We start from the raw sequence: 6,000 nt of genomic DNA, 5'->3' as shown, positions 1-6,000 counted from the left end.
CTTGATAAGAATTTGTAATATTGCTTTTTATATCTATTAAGGCTAATGAGGTTTAAATAAAATTATCTGTTCTTATTCATCTTGGTATGATAGGACTGTTCAATCTGAGATCAAATGCAGATTCACATAAGCAGTAATTCAAATATACATTTACAGGTGATGACAGATGGTAAAATATGATATTTCTTGCTATCAGGAAACAGTAAACAAATTAAAAACATTTTGTGCTGCCAGATATTCTCTGATTTATCGCTTTAAAGCCATAAATCATATATCAAAGAAGAAAAAGACACAAGTTCAAGCCTGGACCATTGTCGCCCACATGGGTTTATTTTAGCTCTCTTGCTGGCTCTGTTTTGAACTGCTTGGAGGAGCCCTCCCAGTTGAGCTGGGGCAGTACATGGGCTCCATTTCATACAATAAAAACACAACTTAGTGGGCTGCAACTTGGTAGTATCTTCAGCTGAAGAAGGAGGCTGTCTTTAGCTGCGACTAAGGCTGAATGCCACCCAGTGCCTCGGGAACTCCAGCCCTCTTCCAGTTAGCAGGACAGAAATAACCTAACTATCCATTTCCAGAACTGCAGTTGTTTTTCCAGAGCAAAGATTTGGAGCCATGATGAGTGATAAAGCATTAAACCAGATGGACCTTGTTTTGTTTCAGCTGTGTTGCTGCATGGGATATTGTACCTCAGGAAAGAGATTTAGTGAGACTAACGTGGCAAAATGCTGCAGGTAACCAGAAAGCTGGGCAAAATTCTGTGTGACACTGGAAGCACTATATCTGGGAGAGGCTTATAAAGAAAAATAATAGCATCACAGAATTGGCTGGGTTGGAAGGGACTTCAGAGATCATCAAGTCCAACCCTTGAACCACCGTTGCGGTTGCTAGACTATGGCACTGAGTGCCATAGAGAGAGGACAATCTGCAAATGGTTGCTTATTAAAGCAGTATCATCATTTCTCAGTTCCCAGTGGGCAAAATAACTACATGCAGGTTGTGCCATTTGCCCTGGGATGACAGCAGGATGAAAAAACCATGCTGGGGTCAAAGCAGGCACATGAACCTCTACCAGGACACCAATTAAACATGGTCAAGCAATGAAGATCTGCTCGACTCTATGCATTCATAGCCAGCTTCTGTGGTGAACTCACTTTATCTGTGTTCGTGGAAAGGTGAGATTCCATCATCTGGTGGTTTTCTGTGACACAGTAAGGTAGAAGATCATTCCCAGCATTTCACTCAGTCAAACTAAGAGTGAGGAGTAGCTTAAAATTCTTTAAACTGATGAAACATGAGGTAAAAGCATCGTGTACAAGAGAGGGTTTGAACTTCCCAAACAGTTCCCTTCCACGGGGTCACGTTTCAAATCCCTGGCCTGCTGCAAAGAGGGAGGAAATCTCTCTCAGTTCTCCAGTTTTGGAGTGGCAGTCCCCAAAACATCCCATCATGCAGCCTTCCTCACACCTCCTAGTACAGACTCAAGCCCTGAGGGCATTTGGGATCTACAGGTTGAGGCAGCAGCTCCATCATGTCATGAAGACATAGCAGCACCTGAAATGCTGAGCTCAGCAGTCAAAGAAGGATTCTGGCATCCTCAGCAGTGAATCAAGAACCAGAAGGCTGGGAAAATGAATCCATCACTTTGTGACTTGCAGCATGTAAGGAGCTGAAAGCAATTGGAGTTACTGCTTCTCTTCTGTCATGGGCAAACCAAAATGGATTGGAGTCTGGTGATGTGCAGTCTGGTGAGTAGCAATGTGTCTCCTGCCAGAGGGCAGGCAGTAGAGAGCACATGGCCCAAATGCTGGATGAATGGCAGGAAGATATGTTCTCCCTGAACTTCATAAAATGGATTTAGAACAGATAGTAGTAAATCAAAGATATCAAGCCCCTTACCTCCACCCTGGAAGAAATAGTTCCGTGGAAACACAGCTAAAAATACCACCACACTCAAGATTAAATCTATAAAGAAAAGAAAGGAAAAGAAAGGAAAAGAAAGGAAAAGAAAAGAAAGGGAAAGAAAAGAAAGGAAAAGAAAGGAAAAGGAAAGGAAAGGAAAAGGAAAGGAAAGGAAAGGAAAGGGAAAAGGAAAAGGAAAAGGAAAAGGAAAAAGGAAAAGGAAAAGAGGAAAAGGAAAAAGGAAAAGGAAAGGAAAAGGAAGGAAAGGAAAGGAGGAAAGGAAAGGAAGGAAAGGAAAGGAAAGGAAAGGAAAGGAAAGGAAGGAAAGGAAAGGAAAGGAAGGAAAGGAAAGGAAAGGAAAGGAAAGGAAAGGAAAGGAAAGGAAAGGAAAGGAAAGGAAAGGAAAAGGAAAGGAAAGGAAAGGAAAGGAAAGGAAAGGAAAGGAAAGGAAAGGAAAGGAAAAGGAAAGGAAAGGAAAGGAAAGGAAAGGAAAAGGAAAGGAAAAGGAAAGGAAAGGAAAGGAAAGGAAAGAAAGGAAAGGAAAAGGAAAAGGAAAGGAAAGGAAAGGAAAGGAAAGGAAAGGAAAGGAAAAGGAAAAGGAAAGGAAAAGGAAAGGAAAGGAAAAGGAAGGAAAGGAAAGGAAAGGAAAGGAACGGAAAGGAAAGGAAAGGAAAGGAAAGGAAAGGAAAGGAAAGGAAAGGAAAGGAAAGGAAAGGAAGGGAAAGGAAGGGAAGGGAAGGGAAGGGAAGGGAAGGGAAGGGAAGGGAAGGGAAGGGAAGGGCAGGGAAGGGCAGGGAAGGGAAGGGCAGGGAAGGGAAGGGAAGGGAAGGGAAGGGAAGGGAAGGGAAGGGAAGGGAAGGGAAGGGAAGGGAAGGGAAGGGAAGGGAAGGGAAGGGAAGGGAAGGGAAGGGAAGGGAAGGGAAGGGAAGGGAAGGGAAGGGAAGGGAAGGGAAGGGAAGGGAAGGGAAGGGAAGGGAAGGAAGGAGGGAAGGGAAGGGAAGGGGGAAGGGAGGAAGGGAAGGGGAAGGAAGGGAAGGAAGGGAAGGGAGGAAGGGAAGGGAAGGGAAGGGAAGGGAAAGGGAAGGGAAGGGAAGGGAAGGGAAGCGGAAGGGAAGGGAAGGGAAGAAGAGAAGAGAAAAAGAAAAAGAAAAGAAAAGAAAAGAAAAGAAAAAAAGAAAAGAAAAGAAAAGAAAAGAAAGAAAAAGAAAAGAAAAGAAAAGAAAAGAAAAGAAAAGAAAAGAAAAGAAAAGAAAAGAAAAGAAAAAAAAGAAAAAGAAAAGGAAAAGGAAAGAAATGTTTGGAAAAACATCCAAAGTTGCCCAGAAATTTGTGAAATCTGATTTAAACAAAGAGCTGACACAAATTTCTCAGCTTTTCATAACAAAGCTTTGCTTTTGCTTTTTTTTTTTTTTTTTTGCCAAAGGTATAGGATCAACAGGGTCAGACCCCAGTCAGTTTTAAAGAAAAACCCAACAGCTGGCAGAGTCCACAGGTTGTGATCCCCAATACAGCAAGGAAACACTGGACAAGAAACCAATACAGACAAAGAACCAAAAATTGCCTGCACATACATGTAGGAACTCTTTCTGGTTTAGATGTGAGTTTTCTCAGCTGACTGCAGCCAAACGCTACAGGCAGTCACGTCTGTGAAGTTTTGCTGGAGACTTAATTTTGTAACAGCAGAAGCAAAAGCGTTTGGTAGCTGTTTGGAGCCCTCCAAAGCTGGCACATCAAGCCAAAGGGCACTATTGACTGCTTCCTGCATCTAACTCCTGGTTCCTCACACCCCAGCTACTTGAGCCTTCTCCAGCTCAGCCCTTGCATCAATGCTTCAAAAATTGTTCTCACGAAAATAGTTCTTGTTTTCCACCCAGACACTGTAAAGCCACCTGAATTGGGGCCAAATGAGGAGAAATATACCTAGATCTTACCCAAGAATGTTGCTACCACCAGGCAAAAAGAGCTGTAAATCAGGGAGAGTGGGGTGAGCAGGAGACACTGGCAGCTGGAAGGAGCCAGAGAAAAGGAAGTGGGAGAGACAGAAAAAGAAACACGCACTGGCTGGAAAGAGCTTGGGAAGGAGGGGGGCGGGAGAGGGGGGGAGGGGGTAAGAGCACCCAGGTGCCAAAATATGCAACTGTAACCCCATGTATGAAAATCTACTTTTTTAGCAAGAACACAGCAAGAACATGGGGATGTTTACACGCACACAAATACACTGACTCCCAAGTAAACGATTTACAAGGGAGATTTTTTTTAACTTCAAATTTCAGCAAATAATCGTCCTCTGTCCACAGACCAAAATTATGTTTTGATTATAAAATAAGGAGTCACGTGTACCTTTCTTTGCCAAGAAAGCATTACCTTCTTCTCAAGGCAACTCTCTTCATTAATAGAATACTCCGCTCTTCTTCATTAATGGTGTCCTCATGAAGCAATCAAATAAACAAAAGCAGACAGGAAAGGACATTTGTGGGATTTGACTTGGTTTTAGGAAGGTCAGTGCTACTGCAGGTGGTTTTATTTTTGCCATCTTGGCATAAGTGCCCAGGCTGCCTCAAATGACAACACTGAACCTTTTTGATCTGGGGCTCTTCTGATCTAATGAGCAAAATCAAACTGTACAAACAGCCCTACCTGGAGCTTCCTTTTGAACGTGTGTAAGGGGAAGAAGGAACAAGAGCCAGGGCAAGACAGGCAGAACAGGACCTCCTATTTGCTTTCTATTTTGTAAGAACAGCCAGAGCGTGGCTCCTACTTCTAATCCCTGGGCCACCTATTTTATCACATCCTTGCCACCTCGTTCTGATGACAGCTAGACAGCTTGCAAACAGAGGCCACAAAGACACACAAAAAAGCCACAATAATATTATTTAGGCCCCCAGGTTCTCACACACTGGAAATTTAAAGCCCCACATTGCTTTGTGAACTTCAAACATCTGCAAAGCTCCCCACGAGCACAGATGTGCTGCTGAGCCAACTCTCAGATGCCCTCTTCTAGCTTAAGGATGCAGAGGCAACCAACAAGTCTCTTCAGAGGGGCTTCAACATGTGCTTCAGGTGCTGTGAGCTTCTCCAGCAGACACTGACAGCTCACAGACACTGTCACTCAGGTGACATTTAATGCTGGTGGTTCCCCTCTGGGCATTGCCATACGTGGGCAGAACATTTGCTAAGGTCAAATACTATGCACTAAGTCTGGCCCAACTTTCAAATCATTCAAATCCCCCTCCCCGGAGGGTGATTTAACCCTCCAAGAACAGGCAGCAGACGTTTTTCTCCCAGCCTGCCAATGGGCATCTCTATGGTGGAAAAAATATGATTCTTTTGAGTGTGATACACAGGTCTTGAAGTGTTGAGAGAAATGACCCAGATGCTTCAGTCATTGCTGGTTTTGAACTGACAACTGTTTGGTGTAGAACCTAAAATGGAAGCCCTTGTTTCCAACTAAATTTCCAGTCCCTGATGATATAACCCTACTTGAAAATGGAAGATGCATGTTTGGAGCCAAACAAGGACTTCATAAAATTCATTGTAATTGTCTTGAAGTAGTCTATGTGTGACTTGGTTTTCTTCATTGAGTTATACCATACTCAGCCTGTGTGATCTGAAGCCTGAAAAAAAAAAATTATCAAAGCTACACAAGAAATGTAGGGACACAGGATAACAGAGAAACCACAAAGTTGATTTTTTTCTTAGAAATGTATTTTGTAAGAAAACAATATTAACATTAAAAAGAAATGTTTATTATACAGTATAAAATAATTGCTTGAATTCAACTCAGTTCTTATTAAAAAAAAATAGCCTGAGGAGTTGTATGAAGCCTCAATTCCTACAGATTTATTTTCTTGCCTTCTGTGATTCCTACCACACTAAAGAGCAGGCTTCCCTACCCCATCCTTTGAGCACAAATGCTGCTAAAACTCCCCTCACCCCTTCCTCAACAAACTGCTGTTCCCAGCCCAGATGTGCTCTAAACATCACCTGTAGTATCTGCAGCTGTCTCCTACATTCTCCATCCCTACCCTCAGATCCCACCCTCCCATCTCTTTCAGCTAAGCAACTATACAAGGGACAGCACATGTTGCAGCTGGCTAG

Source organism: Calypte anna, chromosome 1 (assembly GCF_003957555.1).
Source record: "Calypte anna isolate BGI_N300 chromosome 1, bCalAnn1_v1.p, whole genome shotgun sequence".
NCBI lineage: Eukaryota > Metazoa > Chordata > Aves > Apodiformes > Trochilidae > Calypte > Calypte anna.
This window is presented reverse-complemented; position numbering follows the sequence as displayed.